Here is a 21,327-nt window from a genome sequence, read left to right on the forward strand (position 1 = left end):
ACTAGGGCTTAATTATCAGATGCATTGGTGCTTTTAAGTCAGGAAAGAACCCCGATGGTGCTTAAGTTTTAAAAATTGTTATTGCAGACACACCTGAGAACAATGAAAAACACAGACTAGAGCAGAATGAAATATGATGGGGAAGAAAAGGACATTGATTTTAACCACGGGAACACTATTCAAAATGGCACAGCTGACAGCCATCAGGAGATCCAGGTCCCCAGAACTCCACATGCCCGCCCGGATCAGTTTTCAGAAAATCTTCCCCTTCCCCTCACCCAATCCAGTCATCTGGACTTGGACGGCATTGAGTCCTTCCCCAGCCTCAGGGACCCCAACGACCTTTCCTTGCCAACAATTGTTTATTTGTGGAAGCAGGCACAGAAATGTGGGAGCGGGAGAGACCTGGGCCTGGATTCAGGGTCTGTCACTCCCTGCCAGTGCAACATCTAACAAGTTACTTCACTTCTCTGAGCCTCAGTTTCCACATCTGGAAAATGGGTGGACTTTTACCTACCTGAGGGATTGTCTGGAGAACGACAAGACAGATGATGGCCATTAACAGACACAGTACAGGGTCTGACATTGAGTGGACAATGGACACAGTCAAGGTCCCTTCTCTTCCGCTGTATTAGGTGTTTCTCTCTGTCTTCTTCACTGGCCAGTCTGCACATCCCCCATGAAAAACTTCACTCGGTACCCACTTGAACCAAGGAGAAGCAACTGACACAGATAACACTTAGCAGCCCCTCCCCTCTGGCTGCCACAGTTTCTCACACCTGAAAACCCATTTCCTGCCTCTTGCTCACTGCTCCTCCTTTGAGAGCACTGCTCTCTTCTTCCTTCATTCACTTATAAGCTGTTATGCATTCAACAAGTACTGAGCAGAAACCCCTACATGCAGGCACAGTGGTAAGGAGGTGAATGAGGCTCCTGCTGTCACTGACCAATGGAGTTTTCCCAACTGCATGTGCTCCAACCTGGGAGAAGAGTGTGGGAATGAGGGTAAGGCTCTGATACCACCTTCAGGACTCAGCTCAGACACTGTGTTGGCTCCCAGGGGTTCCCAAGGCTGCCATAACAAACTCTACCAACTCAGCAGGTTCTAACAACAGAAATTTGTTCTCCCATGTTCTGGAAGCTGGAAATCCAAAATCAAGGTATCAGCAGGGCTGGGCTCCCTCTGAAGGCTCGAAGGAAGAATCTTGCCTCATCTCTTCCAGCTTCTAGGGGCTCCTGGAAAACACTGCCATTCCTTGGCCGGTAGCTGCATTGCTCCAATCTCTGCCTCCATCATCACACAACCTTCTCTGCATGTCCTCCTCTGTCTCTTACTGGACTTGGGGCTTATCCTAACTCGTATGATCGCATCTTGATCCTTAACTTAGTACGTCTGCAAAGACCCTACTTCCAACCAAGGTCACATTCTGAGGTTCCGAGTTGTCATGAATTTGGGGAGGAGGTATTATCTATCCCACATAGACAACATCTCTCCCCAGAAGGCATCTTGATGACCTGCACCATCCTCGGGCCCAGGCTGGGCCACCACGACAGACACCTCCTCATCTTCCCTTTTCATCAGGGGCATCTCATGGATGGGGACCACGTCACAGAAGGTATTCAGTAAATGTGTATTGAACTGAACTAAACCATTTCACTGGAGAAGGAAATGGCAACGCACTCCAGTATTCTTGCCTGGAGAATCCCATGGACAGAGGAGCCTGGTGGGCCACAGTCCATGGGGTCAAAGAGTTGGACACAACTGAGTGACTAAATCACTACCAAACCACTTCACAGGGACTAGCAACTCTTTAATGGACTCCACGGTCAATGTATACAAGATATAGCTTTCGAGCAGCTTCCCAAAATCCCAAGGTGAGCAACGTTTGCCAAATGCCTATCAAGGAGGAGTTAGGGTCCAGGAAGAGAAGCCCAGGATCAGGCACGAGAAATGATCTAAGAGAACTCATCTGTTAGCACAATGTCACCACCACGTCCTATTCTCCGTCCAGCCAACATAAGCCTTTGGGATGACATCCTGAGAAGCTGCACATTAACACAGAAGCCAGTGCTGAGGGGGCTGGAGGGAGGGATCTGGTTTCTGAAATGTCAGCTCTCACGCAGTCTTATAGGACTTCTAGTCTCCCGTTCAAACACCACGTCAGTGATGCTCCCAGAACAAGCTGATGGTCCAGAAAATGGTGATTTGAGGACAGAGATTCAAGAATCCCAAGTGCTTGTAAGTTAGGAGGATGCAAGCACAAGAGCCTGGTCCTATTCAACATTGGAGGCTGTTTCTGCATTTTCCCCAAAAGACCCTCTGGCTCTCCTTACATTCAGAGACCAGAGGCCACCCCAGGGCAACTGCAAAATCAAAACCCTCTGAGACAGCCTGGAAGTGAGGCAACGTGCAGACACCTAAGATAAGACTGAGGAGAAAATAGTAGAATTCATTAGCGGAGCCTCTGAGACACTTATCTTTTGTAAAGTGTTGGAGAAGAAAACAGAATTAATCCCCACTTTGGCTATAGATGTGTTTGACTTAACTTATCTGCATGGCAAAAGTAAGAATGCTAGTGGGTTTGAGAGGGCTCCACTTGAGACTGAGACCACCAGGGGCTGTGCACACAGGTATAACAATTGCTTTTTACTTGATAAGCTGTGTCCAGCTCTGTTGAGATACCACAGACTGTAGCCTGCCAGGCTTCTCTGTCCATGGGATTATCTAGGGAAGAATACTGGAGTGGGTTTCCATTTCCTTCTCCAGGGGATCTTCCCAGACCAGGGATTGAACCCACATCTCCTGCATTAGCAGGCAGATTCTTTACCTGTTGAGCCATCAGGGAAGCCAGTATAACAATTAGCCTTCAGAAAATGTTTGCTGAGTGAAGTAATCCATGAATGACAATGACTAACATTTACTGCTCCCTTACTAAGCACTGTACCCACATTATCTGGCTCAGGTATCACAAGACTCTTCCAGATTCTCCTCAGCACCTTCCTGAAACCCTATATCAAATACCTTCTGGAATTTCCCTAGCAGTCCAGTGGTTAAGACTCTGTACTTCGAATGCAGGGGATAAGGGTTCAATCCCTAGTCAGGGAACTAAGATCCTGAATGCTGTAAAGCCAAAAAAAGAAAAAAAATCAACTGTGTAAAATAAAATACGGCCTCCACCCCACCCACTGCATTATTCTTTCTCACCCCTTTGTCTTTCTTTCATACCTTTAATCATAACTGTTTATTATTTAATTTGCTTTCCTGACTTTATTTAGCTGATGCCCTCACCCAAATGGAAGTCCCATGAGGACGGAGAACAGGGTTGCCTTGGCCATATCTGTCTCCTTGGTTCCTTACACAGAGAAGGTAACCAACACAGGTCTGCTCAACAAATGAATGCTCAGCCCTTCCAGGGGAGGGCTGCAGGAAGACCACTCTGCAGGCAGCCAGGGGAAGGATGGAGGAATCCAGAGAGTTTAGATGCGCTGCTATTCCTATCCCACAGTGAGCTACAGCTGTTCATAGAACAGCAAGGACCTAGGAAACAGGAGATAGAGTTCACAGGGAGCTGGACACTAACTGATGCACAAAGGGGAGGAGGAGGGGAGCAAAGAAGAGAGAGAGCACGCAGTTGCTAGCTTGACGGACTCTCAGGATGACTGTGCCATAAGCAGAGAAGTGCAGGACAAAGGCACAGGGAGGTTCGCCTTGGGACTGCTAGCCAGGAGGTGAGAGCCCAGAGACAGGAACTGAGGCCTCCTATGTGCAGAGCGGTGTCCCCCGTACCTCGGGGTTGGCACAGCCCCATGGATCTGTAATCTTGCCTACAGTCTGTCTGTCTGGGGCTTCCCAGGTGGTGCAGTGGTAAAGAATCTGCCTGGAAATACAGGAGATGAAAGAGATGCGAGCTCGATCCTGGGTTGGGAAGATCCCTTGTAGAAGGAATTGGCAACCCACTCCAGTATTCTTGCCTGGAGAGTCCCATGGACAGAGGAGCCTGGTGGACTACAGTCCAGGGGGTCACAAAGAGTCGGACACGACTGAAGTGACTGAGCACATAGTCTATCTCCCCCCCTAGATCTTAGGGACCCTTCTCAAAACCCCCTTTTGAGACTTTCCAGTCACCACTGAAAACATCTCTAACAGTGGTTTGCGTGGTGACCTTTCGCGTCTGCAGAGGAGGCTATATGGCAGTTTCTGAGTGGATGAGAGCACAGATGGAGCCAAAGTGCCTGGCTGTGTGACCCTGAGAAAATTAACCAACCTCTCTGTTTCTCAGTTTCCTCCTCTCTAAATTGGGGATTATGATAACACGTGCCTCCTCATAGAGTTTTTGCGAGGACTGACTGAATTAATATACATAAGTGCTATCTGTGGGTTGGCCGTAAATACCATTTCTGCTATTAAACATAATGCATTACAAAGAGCCATCTGTAGCTATGTGGCCTTGGAGACATCTCTTAACCTCTCTGAGCATCAGGGCCCCCTGTAGTAAAATGGAGATGATGATGCTATCTCACTGTAGTGGGTTGAATCATGGCCCCAAAACATAAAACCTTATTTGGAAAAAAAAAGATCTTTGCAAATGCAGTTATATAAAGGATCTCAGGATGAGATAATCCCGGATTAACTAGGCAGATCATAAATCAAATGGCAAATGTCCTTTAAGAGAAAGGGTGAGGGAGATTTGAGACACAGAGGCAAAGATGAAGGCAGAAACTGGAGTTACGCAGCCCACAAGCCATGGAATGCCTGAAGCCATCAGAAACCCAAAGAGGCAAAAAAGAGTCCTTCCTCATCTAAAGCCTCTAGAAGGGGAGAACCCTGCCAATACCTTGATTTTGGACTTCTGGACTCCAGAACTTGAGATAATGCATTTCTATTGATTCAGGCCATGGGATTGTTATAGCACCCGCAGAAAAGCAGTAACTCCTTCATAGGATTCCTGCAAGAACTGGAAGAGATAACACCCATTCGGGCTTCCCTGGTGGCGCTAGGGGTAAAGAATCTGCCTGCCAATGCGGGAGATGCAGGTTTGATCCCTGGGTAGGGAAGATCCCCTGGAGAAGGAAACGGTAACCCACTCAAGTATTCTTGCCTGGAGAATCAGACAGAGGAGCCAGGCGGGCTACAGTCCATGGGGTTGCAAAAGAGTTGAACAGGACTTAGCGACTAAACAGCAACAACATTGTTATAATTTACCTCCCTTCCCTGGACCTTTGTCTCCCCACCTGTAAAATCAGAATTTACATGCAATGAAGGTGTCCAAGTTTTTGCTACCTTCTGCCAGCTCCTTCATCCTTCAGCTCCCTCACATGGCAAGTTGGGACCATGTTATAATAATTCCTTTTCTCTCTCTTTCTACCTCTATCCATCATCTCAAAGATCCAGGATGGACAATGTCCCCAGTGAACAGTCTTCATATCTCTATATCCATCATGGAGGATGGTGAGCACTTGCCCTTACTTATCCCCATCTTCAAACTGGAGGTGATGATGAGATCACAGAATCCTGAGCAGTCACCCTCCAGACCTTCCAGTCTGAAAGAAGACCCTGGGCAAGCTACTCAACCCCACTAGGACATGATGCCCAAATTATATTTTAGGAATGATAATATCCTCCTCCTTCTCAGGGCTTGATGAGGAGGCAGCACTTAAGGTGACCATATAAATGTCGAAGGCAAAACTAGTAACCACATATGGTGGAGGTAATAACACATAGAGAAGTAAAAATGTGCAGTGACATTAAGAATGTCAATGCCATTTGAAATATAAATATACAGTGACACTGTAAATGACGATGATAGCAGAAAGGACGGGAAAAGGTGATGGTGATGCTTCACGGGTGTACTGGATGGGAATCTGTCGCCAGGCTATGCAAAAGGGCTCCCTAACGACTCTCTGGCTCCATTCTCTCCTCTTATCACTCTTGCCCTGCCACCAGGAGTCAGGATTGGAGCGACACTCCCAGAAGAAGTGGGGAACAATAGATCCATTTATCTTTCAAAAAAATAAAGCTGGCCTCCGAGCTACGGAGTCGCGACGGACTATGGCGAACAGCGACGAGGAAGCCATGGCCAAGCGCTGCGTCCACCTGCGCCCTGAAGCCCTGGCCGACCCCGCCCTCGTCTCGCTGCACCTTCCGCCCTGCGAGGTCCGGGTTAACCCGCCCACCTCCGTGGGGCGCTTCTTCTGCCCAGCCATCCATCCGCCAGGGTCCCGACGCGCTGGAAGCGTCGTTTCGGGGCCCGCAGTCTACGTGGCGAGGAGGTGGGGGTGCTGCCCGGCTTCGTGGGACACCTGGTGACAGAAGAGAAGGCAGAGGTGTTGGGGAGGCAGGATGCCCGCAGCGAGAGGAGCAGGAACTCGTGGAAAACCCGGAGGCGCTGGGACGGGACTTCGATGGCTTGATCGGGACTTCGACCGCTTGGTTGGAGCCACAGCCAGTCAGTTTCAGCAGCTTCACCCTGTGGGGCCTGGAATCTATCCCTGGTCCGGAAGCCAAAGTGCGTGGGGCCCTAACCTGGTGCACCCTCGCTGCCGCGATTCTTGCACAGGTACCGGAAGACCGAGAACCAGAGCTTGAAATTGAAAGCCACCAATCCCTTCACCCAAATAAACCCCTTCTTCAGTGTGGAGCCAGAGTCCCTCAGGCAATAAAGGAGCTCTTCACAGAAAAACCACTCACTCAATCAATCAATCTCACCGGATCACTCCCTTTCTTAAATCTCTGGCATGGTTAGGAAGGGCTTCCCTGATGGCTCAGAGGTTAAAGCGTCTGCCCGCAATGCGGGAGACCCGGGTCCGATCCCTGGGTCCGATTCCTGGGTCGGGAAGATCCCCTGGAGAAGGAAATGGCAACCCACTCCAGTATTCTTGCCTGGAGAATTCCATGGATGGAGGAGCCTGGCGGGCTATAGTCGGGACACGACTGAGCGACTTCACTTCACTTCGTGGTTAGGAAGAAAGTCAAACTCCATTTCCATACCCATAAGGTCCTTTGTATGTGTAAGAATAAACAGCCTCTACTTGTTTAGGTAACAACAGGAGAGCAGAGGGCCCACCCAAGAGGCACTCAGCCAATGCTAATTTCCTTGATGGGCCCACACTTCCTATTCTCTTCTACAGGGCAGAAAGAGAACTCTCTTATTTGCCTATTAACAAACAATGTTTAGCTATTAGCTGCAGTTGACTAAGTTGATCTCAGATTGTTGTCCACTGGTTCCCCATCCTATGGCCTATGGGGACACAGTGACCTACTCTTTCATTCTAAGGGCTCAGTCCCAGCGAATGCGGTCAAAGTCTTAGATTCTCAAGAAATTCTCAAGGAAATATTTTTACCCTCAAAATTGCTTCCATCTTTTCACCTAGAATGTTGATTTATTTTATTATTCAGTGACTGAAAATTCATGAAATTTTGTGGTTAGAGTAAAAATATCACACACAGTTCCATATGTCCATGCAGTGGGGCTGAGAAAATCTGACAATGAAAAAAACCACCATTTCTCCCCCTAGAGTTTAAGGGCCTCCAGTCTCTCTCTCTGTCTCTCTCCTTTTTTTTTTGGCTTATAATATTTATTCCCTTAATCAGCAACATTGCTTTAAAAAATTATAATTAGATACAAGACTCTCTAAATAAGGATAATGGTCAAAGCATTGTATTTTCTTAAATTGGTTTCAAAATTCAAATTCTCAAAAGCAAATGTAATATTTTGGACTCATGGAGCTAAAAGGGAGCATGAGAAACCAGTTGTTCCAAATCAGACAGGCAACATGGAGAAATGGAAACAATGGTGGGTTCCATGAGGGCACAGGACTTTGGGCAGATCACTTAACAACAAAGTCCTGGCCTATAAAATGGATGAATCTCATCTGCTCAACACTCCTGAGAACACTGTGATAGTAAGTAGAAAAGTTGACCATGCTCTAGTGGCCAGGGGTAAATACTCTCCCACACTCTTCATCTCTCTGGGCTCAAGGCCCATTTGGCCTGGGGAAGCAAGAGTAAAGAGATAATAGAGAAAGTCATTGAACACATGTGTGTAAGCAGTATCCAGATCAAGAAACAGGATATGATAATACCCCCAGAAGGCCCCAACAATTAGAGAAATTCACTGAACACATGTGTGTAAGCAGTATCGAGATTAAGAAACACGATACGATAGTACCCCAGAAGGCCCCTACATACCTCCTTCCAGTCATTAGACTCTCTGGGGGCAACCACTATCTTCACTTCCAACACCTCATTTTATTTGGACCTGTTTATGATGTTCGTGTACATGGAACTAGACAGTTGAACCTTCGGTATGGCTTCTGCTCAACACTAAATTTATGAAATTCATTCTCATTGTATGTGTTGTTATAATTTGCTTACACTTGTTCCCTATAGTTCAATTACATAACAATATCACATTTATGTATCTGTTTTACTCTTGATGAGCATTTGGGGCTATTATGGACATTCATGTGCGTACCCTTTGGCAAATATATGTGTGCCTATCTGTTGAGTGTATATCTAGGAATGAAATCAGTGGGTCATGGGGTATATATATAAGTTCAGCTTTAGAGATACAGCCAATTAGTTTCCCAATTATTGTATTCATACCAATCTCTCCCCCCATCAGCAGTGTGTGAGAGTTCCAGTTGCTCCACATCTCAACAGTTGATATTGTCTGTCTTTTTAATTTTAGCCATTTTGGTGGGTTGGAGGTGGCATCATATTGCAGAATGATATTTTTAAGGTGTAAACTGGATTATGTTACTCCACCAATGGTTTCGCTTTGCATGCAGAATAAAACCTAACTCTTCAGCTTGACCTATAAGGCCTTGGTTACCTCTGACTTTCTCATTGACCTCTCCCTCTCCTCACTATTCCTCCACTCCACCAGGTTCTTTCTAGTCTTCAGATATGCCTTGGTCATTCCCAACTCAGATCCTTCATATATTCTGTTTCTTCTGTCTAAAATGTTTTCTTTCAAATCAAACCATGAATGGCTCTGCCTGGCTCATTCATACATTCAACAAATAGTATGGAGTGATTATCAGATTCCTTCTCAAATGTCACCTCCCTGCAAAGATCGTTCCCTGATCACCATCAAGTGAGTCAAGATTACTCCACACCACGACCGCCACCCCATGTTCACTCTCTAGACCATTATAGCTAAGTCACTTCAGTCGTGTCTGACTCTTTGTGACCCTATAGACCATAGCCTGCCAGGCTCCTCTGTCCATGCGATTTTCCAGGTGAGAATACTGGTATGGGTCGCCATGCCCTCCTCCAGGGTATCTTCCCTACCCGGGTATTGAACCTGTGATTCTTAAGTCTCCTGCATTGGGAGGCAAGTTCTTTACTCCTAGCACCACCTGGACCTTATCTTGCTTCATTTTCCTGGCAGCACTTATCACTACCTCCCATTTCCTCTTTTAAGATTTTGGCCTTATCACACGAGAATATAAACTAAGAGCAGATACAGTCAGTGTATCTTCAACTAGAACAATGTAAACAGTAGGTATACAATAAATATTTATTGGATGAGTAGAGAATAAAAGGGAAGGAATTCAGATAGCCTTCTCAAGGATAACAGAATACTAAAGGTAATGGAGTCTCTCCTATGTTTTTCTATCTTGCTTCCCACCATCATCCCACTTGACTGACAAAACTGAAGCTCAGAAAGATAAAGTGAATGGGCCAAGTCAGCAGCAAAAATGGGGTTTGAATCCAAACTCATGATGTCAAGTTCTAGTACACTATTCTACCTATAAAAACAGGGACAAAGTCTGATCCCATTTGAATCAGGAACTGATTCAACCCGGAGAAGTCCTCTCTTGTACCATAAAGGTTGACAACACATCAAGAGAATATGACACAGGAATCACCTCTGGTTTTTCCCCAAATCAGCTCTGTCCTTGGTTCAGAGGAAGAGGATAATATTGGGAGGATAAATGTAGATGAGGGTAGCTCCGAGTCTCCCATTCTCTCAAGAAAGGTACGTAAACCATCTTGGCAGGAGCAATTTTACTGGGCTCCAAGGGCCTGAGATCTACCAGGAGACCATGCCCCACCAGGTGAGGGCCCTGTCTCACACGCTTAGTTTGGGTGAGAATCAGTGTGTACCACAATGTGATCCTCCATGGCCAGTTGCATAATTGGATATGTAATCAGTACCTTCAAGAACTTAAGCCAAAAACACTCCTGACACCACTTCGATCTTGCTGAATCACCTCCAAACCCCATGACTGGATGATTCACTGGTCTCCTCTGGGGTCATGACTATCAGGTGCTGACCCAGAAATGAGAACTAAAGTCATAAGGAGAAAGATCCAATAGCTGGACCTCTGGTTTTTCCATTGCTTCAACCTACTACTCGCTGAATCTCCAAGCTGTGATAGAGACCATGTTGGTCTCATAATCTAAATAAGTAGAAAAAGATAACCAGAGACCAAGTAGATAGGATAGGGAGCTAACATTTGGGGAAAAGTCAACTTGGGAAGATTAAAAAACATACAAATCAACAACCTTCTATCACAATTTCAAAATCCAAAAATCTCTGAAAACCTGTGTTTTGCGGTGTTGCTTCTTTGTTTTGTATATTTGCAGCAAATTCATTTGGCAGAAAATCATGACAACAAAAACTAAAATGAGACTATTTTTAGAGGCTGAATCTATACTGTGTTCCAATCCCTGTGTTCATGATTGATTGATCCAGGGGTTGACAACTGACCCAAGTAGGGTACAGCAGAAAGTCTTCAAAGATGGCCACCATCTATTCCTTTCCTTCTCCTGTGAATTTGCTACTCCTCACATCCAGAGAAGTCTGTTTTCATCTATGCTTGAATCTGGGTTGATCTTAGCGAATTTTTCGACCAAAGATTATGGCAGAAGTGATGCTATCTGACATCAAAGTCTAGGTCAAAAGCAGCTTTGCAGCTTTGATCTTAGTCCTTTGGAACATTTGCTCTTGGAACCCCGCTGCTACACTGTAGGGGTATCAAGCAGCCCCCATAAAGAGGCTCACATGGGGAGAAAGAGAGGTCTCCCCATTGATGGGCTGACTGAGCTCCCAGCTGAAAACCAGGAACCACCTACTAGCCATGTGAATGAACCATCTTGGAATTGGATCTTTCAGCAGCACCAGCTGTTGCTGCATAAGCTACACATCTGAGCCCTGCCCAAATTCCTGACCTGTAAATCATGAGATGAAACAAAATTATTGTCTGAAGTCACTACGTTTTGGGATAATTTGATGTTCAGCAACAGATCACCCCAACATGAAGCTAACCATAGTCTCTCTCTCTCTGTCCCCCAGGAATTTGAAATTTCAATTGGGGTTAAACAGATATTGGACGTTTTAGGAGCTGAGTCTCATTAAAAGCAACACTTGGTGTGCATTAGAATCACATGGAAAAACTGTGTGAAATGTATAAAGTTCTAGGCTACCACCCTTCTCCCAAATTTCTGACCTAGTCAGATTGGGTAGAACTTAGAAATATTTTCATCAAACATTTTAAGCAAGCATCCCAGCTGATTCTGATATCATGGACTAAAAGTATGATTTGGATAAACAACTTAGAGAACCAGTGCACACACACATCCACTTAGACTTTCCCTCCCGCTGTGTCCCCAGATTAGCCTTGACTTGAGCCCCTGACAATCAGTGTTAGTTATTTGTAGCCTAAAAACGGGTTGGATCTCAAGGTCATGGGTATTGACAAAAGCCTGTGTCAATTTAAACACACACACACACACACACACACACACACACCTCAGTAGAGGAGATGGTGGTGCTTGAATCCTCATTAACCCACAGTTCTCTCTAAATTGAATTTGAAGACTTAATCATCTTCCTAATTTTAGAATCCTAAAATATCTAGGATTGTGAGATTAAAGGCCTCTTTAAACTGCAATGTGAAATGCTATATATATATATATATATATTTTTTTTTTTTTTTTTTCCAAAAGGCAGATCTCATCAGCCACCTTAGGGATTCTTCTGGATTGTATCACAGACAACAGGATCCTCTCAGTAAGACAGGCCGGCTGTGATGGCCATTATCTGCAGACAGAATTTTCAAAGGGCTGGTCAGTGTGGGTGAACTCTGGCTGAGGCAATTGCTTTGGGGAAAGATTTTCTTTGAGGAGTTCAGATAGGAGAGATGATTTACAGGCACTGGACTCCCACAGTCCTGCTCTAGTCAGACATGAATCGGGTCAAGGTCTGTGCGTTCTTTCCTGTTTAATGGTTTATTTGAGAATAAGAAAAAGAGAAAAAAAAAATCTCTGTAAGTTAAATTCGTGGACTATTCTCCTTTTCCCACAGCCAGTCCAAAGAGGCAAATACTATGTAAATGGACATTTGATAAGTCTCAAAGTGACAAGCCTGGAGTTTTCAAATATGGGGTCAATGTTAGCAAACTTGGCAAGCAGGGGACATTTACTTCAGCAACCTCCTCCCAACTCTGTGTTTGGTATTACCTCTCCTTGCTTTATCCTCTGTCTTCATATTGCCCTTCTGTTCCTCTGCTGTTCCCCACACTTAGGTTTCCCACCTAGAGGTAACTTCTTTAGGAAATCATTAAAGCTCCAGCAGTATCTTCCTCTCCATTCTTCCATCAGCCCACCTCCTCCATCAAAACATAACTTTCTCATATCCATGCCCTCTGGACCCTCCCCATGCCTCACCAATCTGACTATTCATCCTTTTGGCAGCTCTAATAGAAGAGAATTTTTATTATTATCCTTACACTTAGGTTTTGCAATTTATAGGGACCTCAAAGAAGCAATCCTTTGGGAGTAAACTAGTAGTTAAATCTTCAGGCTCACTGCAGTGAGATGACACGGTGACATGTATACACTGTTGATTCTGTACATAAAATAGATAACTAATGAGAACCTACTATATAGCAGAGGGAACTCCACTTAATGCTCTGTGGTGACCTAAATGGGAAGTAAATCCAAAAACAGAGGGAATGTATGTAAACACATAGCTGATTCACTTTGCTGTCAGCAGAAACTAACACAACATTGTAAAGCAACCATCAGTTCAGTTCAGTTCAGTTCAGTCGCTCAGGCGTGTCCAACTCTTTGTGACCCCATGAATCGCAGCACGCCAGGCCTCCCTGTCCATCACCAACTCCTGGAGTTCACTCAGACTCACGTCCATCAAGTCGGTGATGCCACCCAGCCATCTCATCCTCAGTCATCCCCTTCTCCTCCTGCCCCCAATCCCTCCCAGCATCAGAGTCTTTTCCAATGAGTCAACTCTTCGCATGAGGTAACTAAGTACTGGAGCTTCAGCTTTAGCATCAGTCCTTCCAAAGAAATCCCAGGGTTGATCTCCTTCAGAATGGACTGGTTGGATCTCCTTGCAGTCCAAGAGTCTTCTCCAACACCACAGCTCAAACGCATCAATTCTTCGGCACTCAGCTTTCCTTACAGTCCAACTCTCACATCCATACATGACCACTGGAAAAACCATAGCCTTGACTAGACGGACCTTAGTCGGCAAAGTAATGTCTCTGCTTTTCAATATGCTATCTAGGTTGGTCATAACTTTCCTATACGCCAATAAAAAGAAGATATGGTACAATACAGAAGATATAAAGAAAACACACACACACAGTGGACTACCGCTCAGCAATTAAAAAGAACGGAATTTTGCCACGTGCAGCGCCATGGGTGGACTTGGAGGGTATTACGCTGAGTGAAATAAGTCAGACAGAGAAGGACAAATACTTCTCTTTGTATGACATCACTTATCTGTGAAATCTAGGAAATACGACAAACTAGTGAATCTAACAAAAAAGAAGCAGACTCACAGATACAGAGAACAAAGCAGTGGTTACCAGTAGGGAGAGGGAGGGGGAAGGGGAAAGATAGGAGTAGGGTAATAAGAGCTACCAATTATTAGGTTATCAAATAAGCTACAAGAATACATTGTATAACACAGGGACTATAGCCAGTATTTATAATAACTATAAATGGAGTATAACCTCTAAAATTTTGAATTATATTATATGCTTATAACATATAATATTTACAACAACTATATATGTGTCAATTAAAAAAAAAAAGACTTTGAAGGGGAAAAAGGGCAATGTATGATTCTTTCTCTGTACTAAGCCCGCTCAGAGGCTCAGGGAGTTGCAGGGTCCTGGGTACTGAAGAAAGGAGAGTTCATTCTTAATGAGGGTATAAGTGAATATGTCCAGATTTTTGGAGTAAAAAGGACCTTTCCTGTAACTTAGAATCTATTCTTCCCTATGCAAATTTACAAAACTTCTTTTTAAAATCTGGAAAATAAAACCCACTCAAAAAATTAAATTTCAAGAAATGGAAACCTGAGACTCACCCTCCCAAGGTTCTACCGGCTGATTCCATGGCATGTTTTTGTGGGTGGTTTACACTCAAGACATATCACCACCCTCAGCCCTGCATGGAGGAAAGGGGACACTGATCAGTTCCTCTGACCAAAGCCAATTTTCTAACTTGTGTACCTTAGACCCCAAGATTTCCTCCATGACTCTCTTTTCACATTAAAAAAAAAAAAAAAGAAAAATCCAGACAAGAAATCAGAGCTGACTTCTAACCCAGGTTTTGCTGCTCACTATGGGGTTTTGAACTTAACAGAAAAATGAAGACTCCAAAACTTGGAAATTCTCTTCACCTTGAAATATCTAGGATTCCAGGATTGAAGGTCTCAGTTTAAAATACGAATTAATTCCCTGAAAAGAGAGACACATTCATTGTCTATTACCTACCGCCCCTTACAGGTTTCCCTGGTGGCTTAGATGGGTCTCCTACAATGCAGGAGACCCAGTTCAATCCCTGGGTCCGGAAGATCCCCTGAAGAAGGGATTAGCTACCCACTCCACTATTCTGGCTTGGAGAAGTCCACGGGCAGAGGAGCCTATAGAATAGCTAATATTTGCCTGTTTCACTGCTGTGGAACCCAAGGTTAAGTAACGTGCCCAAGGACATATGGTTAGATAGCAAATATTGGAGCCAGACAATCGGACACCAAAGACCAAGATCTTAACCAGTGTACAAAGCAAACTTATCTTAGTCCAGTCTCCCATAAATGAAAGCGTGTTACTGCTCAGTGTATTAAGATGGATAAAGCTAAAGGGGATCTGAGCTATGATCCAGGCTGTTGACAGATCCAGAGACCACTCTGCCAACGGCTCGGAGTGACAGAGAGGTGCAGGTTTTTGGAGAGGCAGTCCTGTCCCCAGAGCTTTTCAGGCCCCCAAACAAAACCTTCTCTGTGTCCCTGATGTTCTTAAAAAGCACAGCAGACCAACTTCAACCATCCTGGACAAACGGCGGCCACCATTCCCCAGCCTATGGAACGGCACCCTGACCCTCCCTTGGCAAATGATTCTGGCCCTGAGATGGGAAACTGGAATGAAAAGGAGGCAGGGAGGAGAGGTGAGCAGTAGAAAAAAACAAAAACTAGTGTCCACGTCTGTAAAACGCAGAGAGAAGTTGGAAGAATGAGAGAACATATTTCCACAAGTGGAAGCAAAACACGTTTCACAAACTCTCTTGACCTGACGAAGGATTAGCTGCTAAAGGCCACAACTGTGGGTACCACACTCTGTTTACAAAGCTTCTCCTCCGCCCTGCATGGAGACGTGACTTTCCGTGTCCTCACTGAAGGGCTGGTTGTCTGGTTACCTGAGCTGCCTCAACCCAAACAATTCTCAGAGTCTCTAGGACAGGAGTCAAGAACAAGGCCTGGAGCCAGGCTGTTGACCCAGGTTCACTGTCAGCTGAGCTGCGTGTGTCTTCAAGAGTTTTCTGTATGCTTCAGAAAAGTCAGTGTCATGAAAGGTGAAAAAAAAGCTGAGGAACTGCTCCTGATTAGAGGAGATAAAAGAGGCATGATGACTAAATGCAATGAATGATCCTCCAGTGCATTTTGGACCAGAGCAGGGGGAGGGATGGATATTACCATAAAGGACGTAATTGGGCCAACTGACAATATTTGAATATGGAGTGTGTGTTAGCTAACAGTGTTTTACCCTAAAGCTAAATCTGATAAGGCCAGATACTGTTAAAAAAAAATTTTGACCCACAACTTGTAGCCACTTGCCCAGAAAACCAACCCTCTATCTACAATAAAGAGCCCAGGTAGCAGCCTGTTATAAATCAGACTTGCACAAAACCAGATTGCTCTCTCTAGTGACAATGCAGGAAGCCAAACAATAATTCAGTAACAATTGGTCCCAAATGGCCAGGACTTGATTAATAGGGGACACCTTTCCTAATGCTTGTTCCTGCTCCCAATTTAGGATCAACCAGAGAGATTCAATCATGCACCCCTAACCAATCACGTGGACCCCCCACTTCTAGTTAGCCCACCTCCAGCATCCCCTTGCCAATAGCCTCCAATCAGGGTATACTTGAAGCCTTCCTTTTTCCCCACTATAAAGCTTTCCCACTCCTCTGCCTGCCTAAGTGATGTTAACCAACTCTCTTGCTATAGTAAGCTCAGCATAAATAGCCTTTGATATTTTTTATTTGGTGGGTCTTGGTTTATTTCCACAGTTCTGCAGTTACATGAGAGAATGTCCTTACTCATGGGAAATAGCAATGAAGAGTTTAGGAGTAAAAGGTTTTCTGAATGATTCAGAAAAATTCATATACATCTAGAGAGAGAGGGAGTGATAAAGCAAATGTGGTTGCAAATGAATAATTAGTAAATCTGGATGAATGGTGAGAAACTTCTTTGTAATCTCCTTGCAACTCTTTTCTAAGTTTGTAATTATCTCCAAATAAAAGAATTTTGTTGAAGTGTCCCCAGCTAATTGCTTATACTGAGCAGACAGACCACACCTGTTCAACAGATGATGGACTTATTTCTTGTCTGTGGTTCTCCCCTCGCACAACCACAAAGGCAGAAGCCAGAGGCTCTCTCGACCCCACCCCTGAAGAGCAATCCTATCGTCCCCACACTCACACTTTCCTAACCCTCTTTGGCAGTTATCTGTTTGGATTGCTGGCTGCATGGAGAACCAGAGTGATCCTGGAGTCCCTTCTTCCCTGGGCCATGGGGCACAGAAGCAGCAAGATACTCTTCTCATTGTCAGCCCTCACAGACCCTGGGGCTCGTGATGCAAATGGCTCATGAACTAAGGATTGCAAGGATGTTTGGAGATTGGCCATCAGTTTCTTAAAGTTAAACTGAGTTCTTGGATCTGGCTGAACTTGACTAGTACATTCCAAAGCTGCTGTAGATGACTGTTTTCTCATCTTACCTTCTTCCTCTTCTTTCATGCGACATACTGGGGCCCCTTCTTCTTTATTAGGGCTTCCCTGGCAGCTCAGATGGTAAAAAGATCTGCCTGCGATGCAGGATACCCGGGTTCCATCCCTGGATCTGGAAGATCTCCTGGAGGAGGGCATGGCAACCCACTCCAGTATTCTTGCTTAGAGAGTCCCATGGACAGAGGAGCCTGGTGGGCTACAGTCCAGAGGGCCGCACTCTTATCCCTTCACCCGGCGGTTCTTAAACTTGGCTACCAGTGGAATCATCTGAGGAGCTCCAAAACATACTGATGCTGGGTACTGTGTCCCAGAAATTCTTATTCAATTGTTCCAAGATGAGGTCTGAGGTTTGGGGGTTTTGTTGTGTTTCTTTTGATTTTTTAAGTTCCCTAGAAGATTCTAATGTCTCAGCCAAGATTGAGAACCACTACCTTAATGCACTGTCAAATACATCTACAACGCTCTTCTCTCCCAGACTTCCCATCCTTCTGATTACTCTGGGGTGATTTCTGATCATTTCCTCGGGCCTCACTGAGGCTCCCACATAGGGAGAACTTCCGTGAAGTGGTTAGAATTCACTTGGCCTTTCTTTGAAAATCTTTCCACAACAATGAATTAAAGAAAGATGAGACACATGAAAACCTGCTCTGGTCAATAACAATCAAAAGGAACCATCATCATTTCCTATAAATAAACTCACCCCAGCATATATTTACAGGACAAAAACCCCAGCGGTGGAACAGCACACAGCACACGTCCCCTTGTGACTGCACAAACTGCTACAAAGCAGAAAACAACAGACTGTCCGTCCAGATGTAGATACAAGATACTGACGATACGTGGGGCAGAGCGATGATGCAACTGCGTCAGATTTACAGCAGCAGGTGGTGGCCTTGCCTAGCAGGCGTCTGCATGGTCATCCGACCTCTCAGTCACAGGAAAGAGAGCACCAGAAGGTCTAGCCCCAGGGAGTCTGTTGAAAGATCTGCAGTTTGGATTCAAAACAGAGTGGTCTGGAAGATGCTGGGGAAGTATGCACTTGTACAGTTTTCAGTCCAGATATTTGCAGAATTAAGAAGGCTTCTAAAAATGACTTGTCTCTCTCCTATCCCTGGCTTGGTCCAATTAATTGAGTCTCTGTAGGTAGGCTATCCCAGGTGGCACTAGTGGTAAAGAATCTCCCTGCCAATGCAGGAGACACAAGAGACATGGGTTCAATCCCTGGGTCAGGAAGATCCCTTGGAGAAAGAAATGGCAACCCACTCCAGTATTCTTGCCTGGACAATCCCATTGGCAGAGAAGCCTGGCAGGTTCATAGGGTTTGCAAAGAGTCAGACACGACTGAAGCAACTTGGCACGTGGGTAGGGCCCAGACACTGGTATTTTGGGAATTTCAGGGTTTGTTTTGGTTTGGTTTGGTTGTACTATGCAACTTGCAGGCAGTCTGTGGGATTTTAGTTCCCCAATTAGGGATCAAACCCAAGCCCTCAGCAGTGAGAGTGAGGAGTCCCAACCGCTGGACCACTAAGGAATTCTCAGGCACTGATATTTTTCAAAGCTCCCCAGAGAGTCTAGGGTGCTGTTACTTGACTTTGAGTGTCACCTCTGCAAGGAGTCCTCTTGTCTCACCATCCAGGCAGGACCCTGGGCTCCCTGCCCCCTCAAGTGGGTTCTGCAGCCCCATCAGTTCTACCGCCACCCCCTTAGCACTGCCGTCTCTTCTCACACCCCTGCTCCTGTTACACACATGTATGCATATACATACCCTCATAAACACTCACACTAACACAGACTCTCACACACAAGGACCCATAGAACAAAACTCTCAGCAAGTCCATGTGAGTCATAAGAGGTTCTTGCATGTGAATTGTTCTCTTAACTACACTGTGAGTTTCTGGAAGTAACTGTGTCTTCTCAACCTGTGAGGGTCCCCACAGCATCTAGCAGAGTTCCAGGCTCCAGGAACTTCAAGAGCTAAATGCCCAAAGGGTCCACTGATCCCTTTAGCCAAAACTATCAGTGGACAGTTCACCTCCCTGAGCCCAAGACTTGGTATCCTGAAGTAGACTCACACAGCTACTGAATATTCCATACCATAACCTGGGTTTGTGTTTTGGCTCCAATGCTTATGAACTCTGTGACCTTGAGCTCAACCTGTTCTCTAGGCCTCAGCTTCTGTAGCAGCCAAATGGCAATAAGAATGGTAATCCACTCTTGGCTGGGAAATCCCATGGACAGAGGAGCCTGGTAGGCTACAGTCCATTGGGTCACAAAGAGTCGGACATGACTTAGCAACTAAATAACAATAATTTTTTAGAGTAGCTTTGGACTCACAGCAAAATTGATCAGAACACATAGACAGTTCCCAAAACATAGACAGTTCTCTCCTCCCCACAAACTTCCCCGTTATGAATGTTTCCCAACAAAGTAGTACATTCATAATAATTAATTAATTTTTGACATGTGATTATCACACGAAGTTCATAAGTTGTGTTACAGTCTGATTTTGCTGTTACATATTACCACCCACATCATAGCATTGTTAGATAATACTACAATCAAAGTACTTTGCAACTACATGCATGCTAAGTCACTTCAGTCATGTCCGACTCTTTGCAACCCCACGGACTATAATCCACCAGGCTCCTCTGTCTGTGGGATTCTCCAGGCAAGAATACTGGAGTGGGTTGCCGTTTTTTTCTCCAGGGGACCTTCCTGATCCAGGGATCAAACCCACATCTCTTGCGTCAGCAGGCGGGTTCTTTACCACTAGTTACACCAAAGTGTCTGGCAGATAGAAAACATTCAATGAATGTTTCGATGAATGATTTCAATAGTCACATCTGCAGACCGAAGTTCGCTCTGAAATGATCCTTAAAACCCAACTTGAGTGTGTGTAGCATCTTCTCTAAACAGAGACAACCTCAAAAACTGTCTCCAGATGGTACGGTGCCCAGTGCTGGTGTCCTGTCTGGGTGACTCTGCAGCTTGGGCTCTGACAATTTTCAGTTTAAAACAGCTACCCAGGAAGTGTCGATCCATGGCTCATCTGTTTAATTCTTCCCCTGTAAGGGAGTACAGAGCAAGTGGCAAAAATGTTTGAGATTAATCCTAGAAATCGGACCAGTCTCAGAGATGCTGGGTTTCCCTGATGGCTCAGCAGGTAAAGAATCCTCCTGCAATGCAGGACACACAAGAGATGCAGGTTCAGTTCCTGGGTTGGGAAGATTCCCAGGAGAAGAAAATGGCAACCCACTCCAGTTTTCTTGCCTGGAAAATCCCATGGACAGAGGAGCCTGGTGGGCTACAGTCCATGAGGTTGCAAAGAGTCAGACTGAGCAATTAAGCACGCATGCATGCTTAATCAGTCACAAGGCATGGGGTGGGGGGGGTGGGGGGGGGTTAAGTGTGAATGACCTCAGAATCACTGGCAGAACTTGTTACATAGACAAGGGGTGGGTTCCACTGTCAGAGACTCTGATTCCAGAGGTCTGACTCAATGATTCCTCCAAACAACAGTCCAGGTGATTCTGGGGCAGGTAATTCGGATAATTGTTGAAGAGACATTGATCTCGTAGGGTAATCAAGACAGAGTAAATGAAGAGGGTTGTAAAGGAATGTGGTTCTGATATCAGACACTTCGAGTTTGAATCAGTTACCTAATCTGTGAGTCTTAGTTTTGTCATTTGTAAGAGTAATAAAACCCATTTCACAGGATTATTATGAGTATCAAATGCCTGGCATTCCCACATGGGACTCTATAAGATAGGAAGAGGAGGCCAGTCAGGCAAACACATGAAAGTATCAGTCTTCAGAATCCACGTGCAGGATGTGTCTTGAAGACACGTGGGCTCTTTCCAGGCTTCTCTCTAGTTGTGGCAAGGGTTTAGTTGTCCCACAGCATGTGAGATCTTAGTTCGCCCAAACAGCAATTGTACCTGTGCCCCCCTGCACTGGATTCTTAACCACTGGACCACCAAGTAAGTCCCTCCTCTTGTTTTTTTTTAAGATGGTACATATAGGAAGGGGGCTTCTCAGGTGACTCAGTGGTAAAGAAC

At 45.3% G+C, this 21,327-nt stretch overlaps 1 pseudogene; it reads left to right on the forward strand.

Annotated features, from left to right (window-relative positions):
- Nucleotides 1-6,049: 6,049 nt before the first annotated feature.
- The window catches only part of LOC138088295 (ribonuclease H2 subunit C pseudogene), a 76,652-nt pseudogene continuing 61,374 nt past the window's right edge, over nucleotides 6,050-21,327 (forward strand).

The sequence above is a fragment of the Capricornis sumatraensis genome, chromosome 11 (assembly GCF_032405125.1).
Source record: "Capricornis sumatraensis isolate serow.1 chromosome 11, serow.2, whole genome shotgun sequence".
In the NCBI taxonomy this organism is placed as follows: Eukaryota; Metazoa; Chordata; class Mammalia; order Artiodactyla; family Bovidae; genus Capricornis; species Capricornis sumatraensis.